This window comes from Phocoena sinus, chromosome 11, assembly GCF_008692025.1.
Source record: "Phocoena sinus isolate mPhoSin1 chromosome 11, mPhoSin1.pri, whole genome shotgun sequence".
Lineage (NCBI taxonomy): Eukaryota > Metazoa > Chordata > Mammalia > Artiodactyla > Phocoenidae > Phocoena > Phocoena sinus.
In genome coordinates this window covers 90,665,074-90,683,767 of record NC_045773.1, presented here as the reverse complement: position 1 = coordinate 90,683,767, position 18,694 = coordinate 90,665,074, and the positions used below count along the sequence as shown (strand labels likewise).

Below are 18,694 nucleotides of genomic sequence, written 5' to 3'. Positions count from 1 at the left end.
ACCAAAGGGGAACTTTCAACAAGATAAATCTCAGGTCAATATAAGGAAAATCTTTAGCCTGTCTAACAGTAAAATGGATTGTTTTGTGAGACTTGTATTCTCCATCCTTGGAGATGTTCTGGCAGAGACCAAGCTACCTCTTGCTCTAGATGAAGTAGAAAATCATCAGATAGACAACCTTTAAGACCCATTATAGAATTCTAAAAATGTATAATTTTATGACATGAATTAACAATCGACTTGTGATTTTTAATGTTTAAAAACAAGATGTGATATCATATCTTAAATATTTTTATTTATTTGATCAATTCTATCAAAAATGATAGTCTTATGATAGGCATAGTAAGTGTAATTGGTGTTCCAAGGGTTTTCTGTCTCACTGAATATGGTGCACAATTCTTTACTAAGGGTACCTCCTTAAATTCTCAACCTGAAAGAGATGATGAACATCTAGTCTAGAACAGTCTCATTGAAGATGAAATAGAATTGTGTGCCTGAAGCATATAGAATCCTTTGTGCTCAAATTCAGCCTCACCCCGGTGAGGGTGAGGGTGAGGGTGAGGGTGAGGGTGAGGGTGAGGGTGAGGGTGAGTAGAGCTCCTTTGCATTCCTTCACCCTCTCTCCTGGCTACAGTCATGCAAGGGCACCTCATGTCAAGGATGGCTGCTTCCCATTTGAGATACTGGTAGTAGTGGTGCAGCAATTACCCTACCATATTTATACACTCTGACAGTAGGTTTTGGTGATATTTAGGAAATAAAAGTCCTCACTCCTAGGCAATAATGTGAGCTTTCTGGCCAGAAGACTTCCATGTTTCCCTTACACAAAACTCCTGTGCCATGAATTTATTTTTTAACCATACCCCGCAACCAAAAATTAAATTACCTCAGTATTTTCATGGCTTTATTTTTGTTGGCCATAAAATTGCTATTGGCTGCCTTGGTGTTTGTGTTGGCATCAGTGGGCATGCTGATGTCAAGTTAGGGAAGAAAATAAACCTTCAAAGGAAAAACCAAATCGACCCATTTTGGGGACTCATGTTGTATATGCGAGAAGAGGAATTTGTTTCTCTGTGTGTAATGTCATTCTAAAAATTGATGCAAGTGGGCAGAAGTATGCTCATAGTTGATTAACTGCTCTCCATGAAGACAAAAAAAACACTGATTTATATATAGCATTTGCCAATTTCTATGGTGTAAATACTCCCTTCATGGTTGATTTCAGTCTACCAAAATAGATCTCACTGAACTTGGGGTTGGGAAGAAATGGGCTAATAGGCTCTGAGTCAAGCAAGTCTCTTAAATTGGAAGTGGGGGAAAAAATTTAGTTGGATATTTGGAGTAAAAAAAAAAAAAGCCTATAACATTTGACACCTATATTGAATCCTTCCTCATAAAAGATTTTACAGAGGTATTTTAGGTTGGTTTAGGCCTGGCACATTAAAGCCGTATTTGTTTCTTTTTCCTGTCCTTTTCCAACTATTTTGATCAGCTGTTTAAATTTGCTTTCTTACTAAAAAGTATTTTAATAATGAGAACTGCAGCTATTCTAATATTTATCTTGAGGTCCTTCCCATCATTGTGAAGTTTAATCTGTATTTTCATATCAAAGAAGAAACTTTAATAACAATTAAAATTATGTGGTTATAAGAAGAAATATAATTATATATCTTTAGAGTGATTCATATACCAGGAGTACCCATTCTTCCATAAAATATATGCATAAGTAGTTTGATCTCATTCAGTATAATGAAATCTATTATTAAGGTTGATATTCTTTGTTGAAAAAGAAAAGGAGTGCCAGAAATTCTTGGCTGGATATCCTAATACCCATTCCCAATCCCTTTTCCTTGTCTTCCTGAAAACTAAATGAACTCCTACCCAGATATCCTTGTAGCTAAGCTAGCAAATTCCATGTTTAACAGGTCTGTCTAATAGGATGTAACTTGAAGCCTACTTAGAGCTTATGGGAAAAAAGGTATGGATACAACTTTCAGCACCCTCTTGCCTCCCACTCACTTCTTTCTGAGTTTAATATGAATTAAATGCCTCAATGGCAGGCTATATTATGAGGCAACTAGCATGAGGATGAAAGCTACCATCATAAGGATGGCAGATTGGCAACGGAAAGAGATTAGATGAATTCTCACAACATGGTCAAACCATTGACTAGACCTGGGGTATATACCTCTAGATGTCTTGTTATATGAGAAAACAGCCCTATCTTTTTATAGCTTCATTGAAGCATAATTTACATACCATAAAATTCACCTGCCATAAGTATACAATTCAGTGAGTTTTAGTAAATTAGTGGAATTGTGTAACCATAACAATCCATTTTCCGCCCAGGCTCACTTTCAGTCATTCCCCATTGGTCCTTGGCAAACACTGACCAGCTCTCTGACTATAAACTTACCTTTTCTAGACATTTCATATAAATAGGATCATGCAATATGTAGTCTTTTGCATCTGGCTTCTTGCATTTACAATAATGTTTGTGAAGTTTATCGATGCTTTAGCATGTACCAGTATTTTCTTCCTTTTAAATGCCAAATACTATTCAATTTGTATATCTGTCTGTTGATTGATACCTGGGTTGTTTTAAGTTTGGACACATTACAAATAATGCTGGTAAGAAAATTTATGTATAAGTCTTTTTGTGGACCTATGTTTTCATTTCTCTTGTCTAGATTCCTAGGAGTAAAATATGGGAGTCATATGGCAAGTTTGTTTATGACTAACTTTTAAAGAAATTGCCTGATTGTTTTCCAAAGTGGCTGTGCCATTTTACATTCCCACTGCCAGTATATGAGCGTTCCAGGCTCTCTCTATCCTTGCCAGTACTTGATACTGTCTTTTTGATAAACATTCTTAGTAAGTATATAAGGTGGTATCTTATTGTGGCTTTAATTTTCATTCCTCTAATGACTAATGATGTTGAGCACTTTCTCATGTGCTTATTAGCCATTCATATGTCTTCTTTGGTAAAATGTCTATTCAAGTCTTTTGCCCATTTTTAATTGGGTTGTTTGTCTTCTCATTATACAATTGTAGGATCTCTTTGCAGATTTTAGGTACATGTCCTTTACCAGATATACGATTTACAGATATTTCTCTGAGTCTGTGGCTTATCTTCTCACTTTCTTAATCTTGTCTTTTGAAGAACAAGTTTTTAATTTTAATGAAGTACAATTTATCAATTTTTTCTTTTATAGTTTGTGCTCTTAGTGTCATGTCTGACTTACTTTGTTTTAAATTATTTATTATTTATTTTTTTATTGGTTGCGTTGGGTCTTTGTTGCTGCACGTGGGCTTTCTCTAGTTGCAGCGAGTGGGGGCCACTCTTCGTTGTGGTGCGCGGGCTTCTCGTTGCGGTGGCTTCTCTTGTTGCCGAGCATGGGCTCTAGGTGCATGAGTTTCAGTAGTTGTGGCACACGGGCTCAGTAGTTGTGGCTTGCGGGCTCCAGAGCACATGCCCAGTAGTTGTGGCGCACGGGCTTAGTTGCTCCGCAGCATGTGGGATCTTCCCAGACCAGGGCTTGAACCCATGTCCCCTGCATTGGCAGGTGGATTCTTAACCACTGCGCTATCAGGGAAGCCCTGAATTCTTTGCTAACCCAGGGGCATGAAGATTCTTATCCGCTTTTATAGAGGTTTAACCTCTATAATTCCTAGTTTAAGTTTTTAAAAGTTTAACCTCAGTTCTTTTAGGACTCAGGTTCCTTTGGAGCTAATTTTTGAGTATAGTGTGAGGTAAGATTCTATGTTGGTTAAATCACTTATTTACTCCATATATTTCTTTTTTGCATCTGGATATCCAATGGCCTCATCACTATTTGTTGGAAAGACAGTCCTTTCTCTATTTAATTGTCTTGGCATGTTTGTTGAAAGTCAGTTTGCTACAAATGTAAGGATTTATGTCTGGACTCTGAATTCTATACCAGTGATCTGTAACAGGGGTGGCAAAATATGGTCTGTGGGCCAAATCCAGCTCACTACCTTTTTTCTGTTGTTAATAAGTTTTATTGAACACAGCCATTCCCACGTGTTTACATCTTGTTTGAGCTACTTTTTTACTATGATGGCAGAGTGCCGTCATTTGCAACAGAAACCAAAAAGTCTCAAATATTTACTGTATGGCACTTTATAAAGATTATTTGCTAACTCCTGATCTTTATGTTTATCCCTCTGTCAGTACGATATTCTTGATCACTGTAGCTTTATAATAAGTCTTGAAATCAGGTAGTGTGAGTCCTCCAACTTTGTTCTTCTTAATCAAAATTGTATTGCCTATACTAGGCACTTTGCATTTCCATACAGATTTTAGGATCAGCTCATCAGTTTCTGAAAAGTAGCATGCAAGATTTTGATAAGCGTTGTGTTGAATCTATAGATCAATCTGGGGAGAACAACCATCCTGACAATATCAAGTCTTCCAATCCATGAAGATGACATCTTTCCATTCATTAGATCTTTAATTTTTCTCAACAGTGCTTTTTACTTTTCAGTGTACAAGTGTTTGGTTTCTTTTTGTTAAATGTATTTCTAAGTATTTTATTATTTGTGATGCTATTATAAATAAAACTTAATTTCATTTTCAGATTTTCAAATTGTCCCTATTGTTACAATTGTATAGGTATACAATTGATTTTTGCATATTGATTTTGTATTCTGTGAACTAGCTAAAATAGTTTATTGCTTCTCATATGTTTTATGGATTTTTTAAGGATTTTCTACATACAGACTCATGATATATGCAAATAAACAATTTTATTTCCTTCTTCCAAACCTGGACTGGATGCTTTTTTTTTAAAAAAACTTGTTACACTGACTAGAACCTTCAATCTGATGTTGAATAAGCATGTTGAGTGTGGACATTGTGGCTTTTTTCCCTGATATTTGAGGGAAAGCTTTCAGTCTTTCACCATTAAGTAGTTATAGGTTTTTCATAGATGTCCTTCATCAGGTTGTGGAAATTCCCTTCTATTCCTAGTTTAAGTTTTTAAAATCATAAATGGATGTTGAATTTTTTCATATGCTTTTTCTGAAACAATTGAGAGAATCATGTGATTTTGGCTCCTTACTATTCTACTAATACGGTAGTCTATATTAATCTTCAGTTGTCAAACCAACATTGCATTCCTGGAACACACCACACTAGGAGGTGGTATATAAATTTTTATACATTCCTGAGTTAATTTTTCTAATATTTTATTAATGCTTTTTGCATGTATGTTTATGATATTGACTAGTTTTCTTTTCTTGTGAGGTTTCTGTCTGTTTTGTTATCAGGGTAATACTGTCTCATAGAATGAGTTGAGAGGTGTTTCCTCCTCCTCTCTTTTCTAAAAGTTGGTGAAAAACTGGTATTATTTTTAAATACTTAAATTCATCAATGAAACCAACTAGACCTGAGCTTTCCTTTGTAAGATATTTCTAATTACCAATTCAGTTTATCTTCTTGTTATAGGTATATTCAAATTTTCTATTTCTTCCTGAGTCTGTTTTCATAATTTGTATCTCTCTATGATATTTTTCCATTTCATCCAGATTGTCTCATTTGTAGATCTAATATTGTTTATAATAGTCCTTATAATCCTTTAAACTTTGATAGGGTCAGTAGTGATATCCCCTCTTATGTTCCTGATTTTGGTGATTTGTGTCTTCTCTCTTATTTTCTTGGTAAGTCTATTTGTTAGTTTTATTGAACTTTTGGTTTAATCTATTTTCTTTATTTTTGGGTTTTTTTTTCTATTTCTGTGATTTTCATTCTAATCTTTATTATTCCCTTCCTTTTGCTTGCTGTAGGTTTAGTTTTCTTTTTGTAGTTTCTTGCATTGGAAGTTTAGGTTATAGATTTGAGAAATTTCTTCTTTTCTGAAATTAACACTGCTGTAGATTTGATGGTGTTTTTTAATGAATTCAATTTAAAATTACCAGACCAAGCATCACTTACATGCAAAACTTATACTGCAGTGAAGTTGTTTGATAACAACTAATGTTGTTTAAATTACAAGTAACGTCAAAATGTTTTGTTGACCTCCTTCTGGCAAAAGTTAAAACAAGAAGGAGGATCCCACAAGCCAGTTTTCAGTGGATATATTTTCTGGTCTTAAACTATAAGAGAAGAATCTAATAGAATTCTATAAATGCCTTCTAAGGGATGAATATATTCTATTAAAATCATATGATTATAGTCTGATATCAATATTTGGTAGTACCTATCTGTTTAAAAGGACATTTTCAAAGATGAAATACAGAATATCTCATTTCAGGTCAGTATTAACAGATAAATATTTGCAATTGACTGTTATGATAGGAAACACTAAATTTAAACCTCAAACAAAATGACATCCCCCCAAAAGAAAATCCCCACATTCTTATTGGTAGACCGTATTACAAAAAAGTTCTCAATTATTGTAATTATATGTTGAATTTCATCAAAAAAATGTTTGAATTTTTTTCTTGTTATATACATATGTACACAATATCTTTGATCTTGTCTCTTAGACTGCAATACTATTTGGTTCCTTACAAAAAGTTTTCCAAACCCAGCAAATTAACATCTGATATCTGCCTAGCAAATTAAAGATTTACCCTCTTTGGAAGAAGATAACATCCCCAGAGCCTCTAGAATTTTTCATACATAATATCTGGCATTCAAAAAAAAATGAGTGGCAATGACATTGAGCACTGAATACTGCCAGAAGCCTAACTTTCTGATAAAAAAGGAAAAACATCAGGAGCTGACAATGATTATGAATATAACAGTCTATCCAAGAACTCTGAGGGCTGGCAATAAGCCCCAAACACTGAGCAAGTAGTGAGATAACCATTTCTCATCAACCCTCAGTCTCTCCCCTCTTCGAGGGCCTTGACAAATATTTTGCTGAGATGTAGCTAGGTATTGCATAATGTGATTTCATGTGTGCAAAAGCATGCTATTATAAATTCAGGAAGTGTAGAACTCTAAGGTTGCGCTATAGCCCAAGCCACGTATGTCAATTGGGCACTTGAAATGTGGCAACTACAAATTGAGGTATGCTATAGGTATAAAATACATACAGTATTTCAAAGATTTAGTACAAATAATCTCAACTTTTTAATAAAAAATTAATTTGAATATATGTTGAAATCATACTTAGAATATATTGGATTAAATAAATTATATTAAAACCAGTTTTGCCTTTTCTATCATTTAAAATGTGACTACTAGAAAAATTAAAATTACATATGTGTTTCAACTTAAATTTCTATTGGATAGTGCTGCTCTAAAAGCACACTTTCCTTGCTCCTCCAGTTTGTAGGACTGCTGAGGATATAACTTGGCATACCTATGCCAGTTTTATCACTTTAAAAGAGAAAGTTAAATTTCAAAATATCAAGAGCTAAAAAACTCCCAGAATGAGAAGATGACATATCTATCATTACAATTGAATAGATCCATTGAAGTGTTATATAATCACATTGTTTCACAAGATTGAAATCATCTCAAGAATTTTCTTTAAAGTAATAAGTAGTTTCTCCAAATAGTTCATTCTAGTTTTTTAAATTACCAGTTCACTTTATGCCTCTCTAAAATATCTTAATTTCCATAAAATGAGAATGATGGACTTCCATAATCTTTAAAAATAATGTTATAAGGAAAAAGCTATAAGCAAGAAAAAGACACATACAGAAGAAATCACTCAGAGTTCTTCAATAGTCAAAATTATTTATTAAGGTAAATATTGTACTGGCTCATCCTTCAGTATCAGCTAGTCTACAGATCAAAACTTATGTGGGATGGTTCAACATGTGAAAATCAATTGGTGTAATACAGCACATTAACTGAATGAAAGAAGAATTATATGATCATCTCAATTGATGCAGAAAAAGCATTTGAAAAAATTCACACTTTCATGATGAAAACACTCAACAAACTAGGAATAGAAGGAAACTACCTCAGCAACATAAAGACCATATATGAAAACTAACAGCCAACATCATAGTCAAGGATAAAAGACAAAGTGTTTCCTCTAAGCTCAGGAACAAGCAAGGATACCCACTTTTGCCACTTCATTTCAACAAAGTACTGGAAGTTCTAGACAGAGCAATTAGGTAAGAAAAAGAAATAAAAGACATCCAAATTGAAAAGGAAGAAGTAAAATGATCTCTGTTCATAGATGACATGATCTCATATGTAGAAAACCCTAAAGATCACACACACACATGCACACAACTGTTAGAATTAGTAAATTCAGCAAAGTTGTAGGATATAAAATCGACACTCAGAAATCAGTTGCATTGCTATACACCAACAATGAACAATCTAGAAAGATAATTAAGAAAATTTCATTTGCTATAGCATCGATAATAATAAAATACTCAGTTATAAACTTAAGCAAGGAGGTGAAAGACTTGTACACTAAAAACTACAAAATATTGCTGAAAGAAATTAGAGATGACACCAATAAATAGTAAGACATCCCATGTTCATGAATTGGAAAAATTAATATAGAGATGTCAATACTACCTGAATCAATCTACAGATTCAATGTAATCCCTATCAAATTCCCAATGATTTCTTTTTCCAGGAATAGAAAAATTCATCCTAAACTTCATCTGGAATCTCAAGAGACCTAGAACAGTTAAAAAAAAAAAAAATCTTGAGAAACACAACGTTGGAAGTTTCACACTTCCTGATTTCAAAACTTACTAGAGCAAAGATACAATAATTAAAACAATGTGGTACTGGCATAAAGACAGGCATAGATACTAGTAGAATAGAGCTGAGAGCCCAGAAATAAACCCTCACACATATAGTCAAATGATTTTCAACAAGAGTACCAAGACCATTCAATGGGGAAAGGACAGTGTTTTTCAAAAATGGTGCTCGGAAACTGGATAGCCACATGAAAAAAAAAATGCTGTTAAACTTTTGCATTACTCCATATACAAAGATTAACCCAAAGCTTGCTAATTCTAGAATATTTTCATCAACCCCCAAAAGAAACCCCATACCCATTAACAATCATTCCCCATTTTGCTCTCCCCCTGGCAACCACCAATCAGCTTTCTGCCTCTGTGGATTCCTATTCTGGACATTTCATATGAGTGAAATTATACAATATCTGGGCTTTTGTGTCTGGCTTCTTTCACTTAGCATAATATTTTCAAGGTTCATCCACACTGTATTTTGTGTCAGTACTTCATCTCTGAGTGATATGTTGTATGGATATACCACATTTTGTTTATCCATTCATCCTTTGGTAGATATTTAGGCTGTTTCCACCTTCTGGATATTATGAATAATGTTGCCAAGAAAATTAGCAAACAAGTTTTTATGAAACTATATGTTTTCATTTCTCTAGGAGTGGAGTGTGTCTGTCTTTTTTATTTTAGCCATCCTTGTGAGTGTGAAGTGGTAATTTTTTGTGATTTAATTTGCATTTCCCTATACAGTAGTGTCACTGAACATCTTTTCATATACTTATTGGCCATTTGTATATCTTATTTAGAGAAATATCTACTCAATTTGGTTATTTTTATTTTGATCTGGGTTATGTGTCTTTTTATTGTTGAGTTGTCAGACTTTTTTTTTTAATCGAAGTATAGTTGATTTACAATGTTGTGTTAATTTCTGCTGCACGGCAAAGTGATTCATTTATACATATATATACATTCTTTTTAATATTCTATTCCATTATGGTTTATTACAGGATATTGAATATAGTTCCCTGTGCTATACAGTAGGACTTGTTGTTTATCCATTCTATATATACCAGTTAGCATCTGCTAACTCCCAGTCCCTCCCTCCCCCATCCCCCTCCCCCTAGGCAACCACATGTCTATTCTCTATGTTTGTGAGTCTGTTTCTGTTTTGTAGTCAGGTTCATTTGTGGCATATTTTAGATTCCATATGTAAGTGATATCATATGGTATTTGTCTTTCTCTTTGTCACTTCACTTAGTATGATAATTTCTAGGCCCATCCATGTTGCTGCAAATGGCATTATTTCACTCTTTTTTATGGCTGCGTAGTATTCCATTGTATATATGTACCACATCTTCTTTAACCATTCATCTGTCAATGGACATTTAGATTGTTTCCATGTCTTGGCTATTATGAATAGTGCTGCTATGAACATAGGGGTGCATGTATCTTTTTGAATTAGAGTTTTGTCTGAATATATGCCCAGGAGTGGGATTGCTGGATCATATGGCAACTCTATTTTTAGGTTTTTGAGGAAACTCCATACTGTTTTCTATAGTGGCTACACTAATTTACATTCCCACCAACAGTGTAGGTGGGTTCCTGTTTCTCCGCACCCTCTCCAGCATTTGTTATTTGTAGACTTCAGACGTCTTTATATATCTAGATGCTAGACCTTTATCAGATATATGAGTTGCAAATATATTCTATTCTCTGAGTTGTCTTTTCATTTCTCAGTAGCATTCTTTGAAGCACAAAACATTTGGATTTTGATGAAGTTTAATTTTTTGTTTTTTTGGTTGCTTGTGCTTTTGGTGTCATACCTTAGAAAACATTGCCTAATCTGAAGTCTTAAAGATTTATGCTTATGATTTATTCCAATAGTTTTATAGCTTTATATCTTATATTTAGGTTTTTGATCTATTTTGAGTTGATTCTTATATATTGTGTGAAGTGGAGGTCTAAATTCATTCTTTTGCATATGTTTATCCAGTTTCCTAGTAGTATCCAGTTTCATGTTGGTTGAAAAGACCATTCTTTCTCTGTTGAATTGTGCTGTCACTCTTGTCACAAATCAATGAATCGTAAATGTAAAATTTTTGTGGACTTTCCATTGTATCATTGGTCTATATATCTAGCCTTATGCTAGTACCATATTATCTTTATTTCTGCCACTTTTTAGTAAGTATTGAAATCAAGAAGTGTGCAAACTCCAACTCTGTGGTTTGTAAGATTGTTTTAGGTATTATGAGTTGCAATTCCGTAAAGAATTTTAGTACCAGCTTTTCAATCTCTAAAAACTAGACAGTTGGGATTCTGATAGGGATTATGTTGAATCCATAGATTTAATTGGGGAAATTGCCATCTTAACAATATTTTTTTAATCCATGAATATGGAATATCTTTTCATTTACTTACTCTGTAATTTCTTTCAATAATGTTTTATAGTTTTCAGTATACAAATCTTATACTTCTTTTGCTAAATTTACTTCTAAACATTTTATTGTTTTTGATACTATTATAAATAGAATTGTTTCCTTAATTTCATTTCCAGATTTTCCATTGCTAGAAATAAAATAGATATTTTTGTATATTAATACTGTATCCTTCAACCTTGTTGAACTCATTTATTAGCTCTAATCATTTATGTGTGTGTATTTCTTAGGATGTTTTATATACATAATCATGTCATCTTCAAATGGAGATAGTTTTACTACTTCCTTTTCAATCTAGGTTTTTAAAATTGCATTATTGCTCTGATTATAACCTTCATTATAATAATGTTGAACAGAAATAGTCAGAACAGACATCTTTGTCTCTTTCTGATCTTAGAGAGAAAGCTTTCAGTCTTTCCCCATTAAGTATAACATGAGCTGTGGTTTCTTGTAGATGCCCTTTATCAAGTTGAGGAAGTTCCCTTCTATTCCTAGTTTGTTGTATGTTTTTATTATAAGGGGAGTTGGATTTAGTCTAATGCTTTTCCGGCATCTATGGAAAGGATCATGTGCTTTTTGTCTTTTGTTCTATTTATATGGTGTATTACATTGATTTTCTTATGTTGAACCAAGCTTGCATTCCTGGGATAAATCATCCAAGGTTATGTATGCTGTTAGATACAATTTACTATTTTTTTGTTGTTGTTGGGGATTTTTTAATCTATATTCACAAGGGATATTGGTCTGTAGATTTCTTGTTTGGGGGCTTTCTTTGTCTGCTGTTGGTATCAGGTTAATACTGACTTCATAGAATGAGCTGAGAAATATTCTCTCCCCACCCTATTTTCTAAAAGAGTTTGTGAAGAATTTGTGTTATTTGTATTTGTATTGATCTGTATTTAAACTATTTGATAAAATTAATCATTGAAACGACCAGAAATTAAACTTAATTTTCAGAGTTCTGAAGTATTTTATTCTGAAAAATTTTCAAGTGTTCACATTGCTTTTATGGAGGAAAGGATTTTTTTTTGCAGTATGCGGACCTCTCACTGTTGTGGCCTCTCCTGTTTTGGAGCACAGGCTCCGGACGTGCAGGCTCAGCGGCCATGGTTCACGGGCCCAGCCGCTCCGTGGCATGTGGGATCTTCCCGGACCGGGGCACAAACCCGTGTCCCCTGCATCGGCAGGCGGACTCTCAACCACTGAGCCACCAGGGCAGCCCAGGAAAGGATTTTTGAATGTCCTACTCTGCCATTGCTGGCATTCATTTCATTTTTTATTATGCTACAGAATCAGTTAACCAATGTCAAATGTTTCAATTAGAAACCCACATTTCACATATTTAGTTCTAGATTTACTCCTCAAGTTCCTAAAATATCATCCAAACCTCCTCAGTACTAAGATGACAAATGTACATTCCCTAGACATGGAGGTTTTCTCAAATGGAGATTTCTTTCTAGATTAAATTTCTTGAATCTTAAAGTGTGATGACTCTTTGCTAAAGGTGTTACTTTTGTTACTTTTCATTTGAAAGCAAATTTTAAAAAACTTTTAAAACTATAAAACACTATAATATATAAGATGATATTAGCATCATCACCACTTATGTGATAGTCATTTCACTGCATCCTAGTTATATTGCTTTTATTTTTTTAAGAAAAATAGAACTTCACATTGGAGCTGAATTTAACAATCTGATTATCAATTTAGGGTCACCAATCAATGATCCAATCCATGTTTATTGACAGTAAGATAAAGCTCAGATGGACATTAAAATTTAAATATTCCTGAGTGACAGCATCCATTCACTTGACATAGATACCTGTCTTTCTGTTGACTTCAGCAGTCTGAGTTTTAGCCTTCATCTCTGTGGCTTCCATTGCTGCAAAGTCTTCTCCCTGAATAAGACACGTATGAGCCCAATCTCTGAAATTACTCACAGTGGGAAAGGCGTAGCTGTTCTGGAAAGGAGTTCTGATTCTGAGCTAAGATATTGCCATGTTTAGCCTCTCAATTTACCATTCTATTTTTCTCTTTTCTGAGTTCTTTTTACCGACTGTCACCATTTTCTGACAATTCACTTTCCATGACTTTCTATAGGTTGAATTCTGCCTTCTGTTCATCTTACCTTTGACAGTGCATAATTAAAAGTGATCTATTAACAGATCACAGGACTTTTTTTCACTCAGCCCTCATCCTTCTGAAATATTCTCTTGTGAAGCAATGTGCTCTTTTATCCTTTATTGGGTTGGTTCAGTTGTAGGAATGCTTGTGTAATTTTCTCATTTTGAGAGTTGCTCTAAGATACTGTGGACCACTTCTTTATCCCTTGAAATTCTTTCTTTGGTTCCTATAATGCTGCTCTTTCCTGGTTCTTTTTTGTTTAACTTCGTGTTTCCTTTTCCTCTTTGATCTTCCAAACTTGACCTTCCAAGCTTCCCCAAGGTTCAGTCCTCAGTTATTTACCTTTCCTCCCTTTATGCTTGAAGAGATCATTGATCCTGGAAACCCAGACTTCAGAGATCTTAAATAGTGTTATGTTAATTATCATTTCTTCAGCAATAGCTAAGGGTCCTCTATTTCTGTTCCAGAACCCTCTCCTGAGCTCAGATACACACAAACTGCCTATTAGACCTTGGCTATGCTTCACTCACCACAAATTCAACAGGTCTGAAAGTCAGCTCGTCACCTTAACCTCTCCTCCACTAATCCCACCTCACCCCAAAGAGTTCCCCTTTAACTTTTCTGTTTCTGTAAATGGTGTCACAATTTTCCCAATTCTTCAGATTTCAGAACTGGAAAAAAATTATGTGTTTTTTAATTTCTCTGGCCACTTGCCCTCTACACATAGTCATTTATTGATTTTCCTTTCAAAGTTTCTCTCCTTGTTCACATTTTTGGTGGATAATTGTTGGTAGCTATTAAAAATTTTGGTGTGCATATTCTTGGACTCAAGAATTATATTTAAAAGAATTCATTATACGGATTTACTTGAACAACTGGGAAAAGACACATACAGGTATGCTTATTTCAACATTGTTGAAATAGGAAAATTTGAAAACAAACTAAATGTCTACCACTTGATGACTGGTATTATATGTACCAATATGATAAGGTATCTATTCTCATACATGAAAAACAAGATTAAATTTATACTGTTATTACATTTTGTAAAACAATAAAAGGATGCACATACACACACCCATACTTGTATACGCATAAGCACTTTTTGTAACTTATTTTTCTCCATTTAAAAAATTAAAGTATAATTTACATACAGCAAAATTCACCCTTATTAGTGTATAGTACTGAGTATTTTGACAAATGCATACAATTGTGTAGTCACCTGACAATCAAGATATAGAACAGTTTCTGTCACTCCAAAACTCCCCTGTGCCACTTTGTAAGTCCCACCCCAGCCCTCACCCTCAATCCCTGACTTCTATTGATGTGGTTTTTGTCCCATATAGTTTTCCCTTTACCAGAATGTCATATAAACGGAATTATATAGTATACAGTCTCTTGAACCAGACTTCTTTAAGCAAGCATAGCATGTTTAGATGTATCCCTCTTGTTAGGTGTATCAGTCGTTTTTTCCTTTTATTGCTCAGTAGTATTTCATTACATAGATAGACCACAGTTTGTTTATCCATTCTGCAGTTGAGGAACATTTGGGTTATTTCCACATTTTGGCAATTAATGAATAAAGCCAATATAAACATTCATACATAGGTGTTTGTGTAAACTTAAGTTTTTGTTTCACTTGGGTGAATCTCTAGGAGTAGGAATGATGGGTCATATTGTAAGTATACGTTTAACTGTATAAGAAGTCACGTTTCTTTCTAAATGCCTGTGCCATTTTGCTTTCCCATGACCCATATATGGGAGTTCTAGTTGCTCCACCTCCTTGTGGGGACGTGGTATTGTAAGTTTTTTATTTTTATTATTTTAGCCCTTTAAATGAGAAGTGTTTCATTGTAGTTTTAGTTTACATTTTCTTAATGGCTGATATTGAAAACCTTTACCTGTGTTTATTTACATAGGCATTTTTGAGAAATACACACACACACACACGCACTCACACACTAAATCATGATTGTATTCAGTGCCACAGTGGGAAGGATTTGTAGTAGCTGGGGGTGAGAAAAGACTTATGTTTTACACCCTACTCTTTATATACTAGTTAAATTTTGTCAAGAGCATGTTTATTTGAAATTTTTCTAAACAAGTTAATTTTTAAAAATTTCTCTTCTTTATATAAAACTATCTCTGTGTCTTATTAATCCATTAATGGGGCTTTACATGTAAAATATAAAGATATTTTTCTCCTATATCCTACTGAATGGCCAAATGCTGTACTGTCCAAAGCAGCAGCCACTAGCTCATGTGGCTATTGTGTGTCCAGTGAGGAGCTGAATTGTTCACTTTAATTAGTAAAAATTATAATAGCCACCTGTGTCTAGTGGATACCATATTAGACAGAACAACTCTAGAATGCTTGTTGCTAGAAATCTGTCTCATCTTCATTCTTTCCCTGTCTGATTACTATTTTAGTTTTTCAGCCCTCACTGAAGGGTGACTGATAAAGATGATTCCTGGAAGTGGTAGTGGAAACTTCTGCTCTGGGAGATGAAGCGAGTGGGGAGGGGGAGGGGAGCACACCTGAACTTTTAAAATCACACTTAGATGAACACCTTCATCATCACAGAAAGTTCTTCCGGGCAGCACTGCTCTCTAGAGGGTTGCTGAAGTTGTTTGAACATGACAGGTTTGAACTAACATGCAAAATGAAATTTGCTGTCTGCTTACTTCCAAAGCCAGGAACTGGAAGAGTTATTGAACTGTACTGCCTTCCTGTCTTAAAATACACAGAGCAAATGCTACAATGAATCAGCCATCCTCAAGCAGGCTCAAAACACAGCCTGGTCATCATTGCTCCAGATACCAGGGCAAGATGAGATCTGGGACCTTGGCACTGGGGCTGGATTTTATGTGGATAGTTGAAAAACTATCTACAGAATGTACTCTTACATAATGAATAAGCTTCCCTCACTGATAAATGCCAATTTTCCAGTGGACCATGGAAAATTGGCTATTTTTTGCTACTCAGTGGGAGGCTGTGGCACTCTTACTTGTGCTTTAAAGAACCCTGGAAAATGCAAATCTATGTCAGCATTTGCTCCAATTTGCCACCAGCTCTCTGTCTTTGGGTGGGTGGGAGGGCAAAAATCTCTCAATGGATATTTGAAATCAGAGCAAAATAAATGAAAAGCTCATGACACTGGTGTTCTTAGTAAGTTTTTTTTTTTTTTTTTTTTCGGTACGCAGGCCTCTCACTGTTGTGGCCTCTCCCGTTGTGGAGCACAGGCTCTGGACGCGCAGGCTCAGCGGCCGTGGCTCACGGGCCCAGCCACTCTGCAGCATGTGGGATCTTCCCGGGCCAGGGCACGAACCCGTGTCCCCCGAATCGGCAGGCAGACTCTCAACCACTGCGCCACCAGGGAAGCCCTCTTAGTAAGTCTTATTCAGGTTCTGGTTAGACATGATCAAGGAGGTGTTGACTAAACGTTTCAGCCACACAGCTACTTCCTGACATCAGTTGTTTTTAGATTACAAGAGGGTTATGATTATAGTTACTTTTCTTTGCAATCTTTTTTAATGACCACATCAGACTTCAAGAAGAATTCCCAAATACAGGAAAAATCAGACACTAGAATCTTTTCTGAGTTATAGTAGTTAGACTAAAGAAAAATACAGTTATTCGATTTTAAAATGAGTTTTCATGACACTAAAAGAGTTTGATCGTGTAGTTGAAAATCTAAATACAAGAAAATACATAAAACAAGAGAAGTTCAAGTACATAGTAATGATTGTAGAAGGCTTATCAAATATGTTTGAATGGCACCACACAATTATTCAGACTTTTCTGTAGTTACTTTTTAAAAACTCTGAGCAGGTTGGTCTTATTTTACAGATCTCTTTGACACTTTTTATGAGGTTGTAGTAAATCATTCGAGACTTGTCTGAAGATCAAGTTTTGTTGAATGAAGAATGAATTTTCATTGCTACATCTGTGAGAAGTAAGAAATTCATCACTTTTTTTCCTGAAGTCAACTTAGAGTTAAGCCCCGCATCTTCTCCTTCTTCCTCATCATGTCAGAAGCTGGAACTATAAACACTCCATCTGTGCTGTGGAATCCTCCCCCTTCCTGTCTATCACCCTCTCCCCACAGGTATTTGCAGAGGCTACATTGATTTTACTTCATCCACTATTATTTCATCACCACTGGGAGAAATTCACAAAATTATAGATACTTAGTCAAAAATGCAGAATTTCACCCATTAATGCTTTTATTATCCTTAAAAAATCGAAAATATAGCCCTTCTAGACTCTTTCCATTTAAATTCAGGACTACTTTCAGGAAGACCTGCCACATGGTCATAGGTGGTGGGCGTGGAGCTTTTTATCCCAGGCATTGTTTCCGTGTCCCCAAGACACCCACAGCCCAGCCAGCCAACCCTGGCACCATGGGCTGATCCTAGCTCTGGCTTTGTCCGTTCTCTCTGCCCTGTACAGAGCCCCATGCCTTTCCTGCTACCTCTTCCAGGCCTCCCTCCATCCTCCATGCATGCACTGCCAGATGGATCTACGAGCATCTTCGCCTTTCTCCTCTCTGTCACACACCTCCAGTGTCTCCAGCTTCCAACCCTATTGATTTTTGAAAAGTAGAAGCATGGGCGAAGAGCCAGCACTGAGCAAGGCCGCAGCTCCTCAGTCAGAGCCTCCTCCCTTCCTCCCACCACTGGTCCACTATTCACTATTAACAGGTTCAGCAGGACCCAGAGAATTTCTAAAATGGCAGAAAGTGAGCAAAGTTATATTCTCTATATATCATATAAAACCTGGTGGCCAGTGGTCCATGTGAGATATTCAAAAGGCCAGTTATGCAAAAGCTAAAAGAATAATAACAACAACAAAAAGCTAAGTCTTTACTGTAGCTTCAGGGAGCACTGGTGGATGCAGGCAGAGGTACACCCCATGACCACCACCAGAAGCCCCGATGGTATAAGCAAAAGTGTGCATGTTGACTGTCTTTCCTTAAATCAGGAGTTTCCCTCTGTGTGATCAAGTTCTTGTGTTGGCAGCTGAGAAAGCCACTGACAGCTGGGGAGTTATTTTCTCCTTTGGTCACAAGATGATGAAGATAATCTAGGGTGGGAAGTGTGGGGGAGAGAAGGAGGAGACAAATGCTGGCTCCTCTGACCAGAATTGGTAAGAAGGCTCATAGATCTTCCTTTCATGTAGATCAGACTCCTAAATAACTCCTGAGTCTACCCCTTACATTTGCTGAGAAGCAACCGGATCACATCAACAAAACTCTTGAGGTGTCATAAAGAAGGATCAAGGTTTTAAAGCAGCCTATTTTTCTTTTCTTTTCTTTTCTCTTTTTGGATCATTACAAAATACTTAATCTGGATTGTGTTGTTTCCAAAAAATGGAGGAATCCACAAAACTCAATAGAATACTATTTTCCAAGTGTGAGATCTAGCTGGGAAAATTATTT

The 18,694-nt window shown here is 35.4% G+C and overlaps 1 pseudogene; it reads left to right on the top strand.

Annotated features, from left to right (window-relative positions):
* The window catches only part of LOC116762206, a 39,988-nt pseudogene extending 22,129 nt beyond the window's left edge, over nt 1-17,859 (top strand).
* The last annotated feature ends 835 nt before the right edge of the window (nt 17,860-18,694 follow it).